At 48.2% G+C, this 989-nt stretch overlaps 1 protein-coding gene across 1 annotated transcript in view; it reads right to left on the bottom strand.

The window, feature by feature from the left end:
- Window positions 1-989, bottom strand: part of ABCC5 (ATP binding cassette subfamily C member 5) — a 113,193-nt gene that overhangs the window by 24,765 nt on the left and 87,439 nt on the right.

The raw sequence follows: 989 nt of genomic DNA on the forward strand, positions 1-989 counted from the left end.
TTCCCTACCCAGAGGCTCTCCGCCGCCTTCACACGCCCAGCACACGCCTGCAGGGCAACTTCTGCACTTTCTATCTGTACCTAAAACGTCGAGTCAGTCATGACAACGAAGGTGTCTGTGGGCCATGAGTGAGGATGCTTCCAGGAAAGTCGAAGAGACACAAAGCTAAGGAAAAGTGAAGAGCTGGCGCACCTCGGACGGGGACCCAGGGACGGCATAGCACGGTCGTCCCGGCCAGTAATCAAGGACGTCTGCGGGTGTGAGCGGACATCCTTGGGGACCCGCGACGTCACGTGTGTACGGGGTCCCCTCGGCTGCTAATTTATTTCCATCTTTCGATATGGAAATGTCACACATAGACATAGTACAGAGCAGTCGAGTGAACCCCTTGGACCAGAAGTCCCCAATGACGGGCGGACAGCCAACACCGCTTCATTTACACTCCCACCACTCCTGTCCCGTTCCCCCATTACTGGGAAGGAAAGCCCGACGGCCTGCTATTTCATCCATAAAAATTTCAGTTTGCATCTCTCTAAAATATAAAAACACAATTCCAATACCATATTAAAAAAATAGTAATAACTACTTAACATCTTTGAATATCTAGCTAGTGCTCAAGTTCTCAGTTGCTTGAGCTTTCTGAAGACTTCCATCATCCCTAAGGACCAGAAGGGCCCGCCTTATGTAACAGCACTGGGAACCGGTAGCCTCGAAATGAAACAATAGGGGCTGGCAGGTGGCATGGTGGTTGAGGACGCTGGATTCCCACATGGTCGACCATGGTTCGAGTACTGGGCCTGGTGGCTTGTTTTCTCACTTTCTTTCTCTCTCTCTTTCTCTTTCCTCTCTGGTCAAATTAAAATAAATAAATAAATAAATAAAGTTAAATAAAATAAATCTTTTTTTTTTTGGAGAGGTTTTCGCTATAGGGTGTGTGCGCTCGCCAGACAGACAGAGAGACATAGAGATAGAAAGCGAGAAATCCCTCC

Source organism: Tupaia chinensis, unplaced genomic scaffold (genome assembly GCF_000334495.1).
Source record: "Tupaia chinensis unplaced genomic scaffold, TupChi_1.0 Scaffold000708_1, whole genome shotgun sequence".
Lineage (NCBI taxonomy): Eukaryota > Metazoa > Chordata > Mammalia > Scandentia > Tupaiidae > Tupaia > Tupaia belangeri.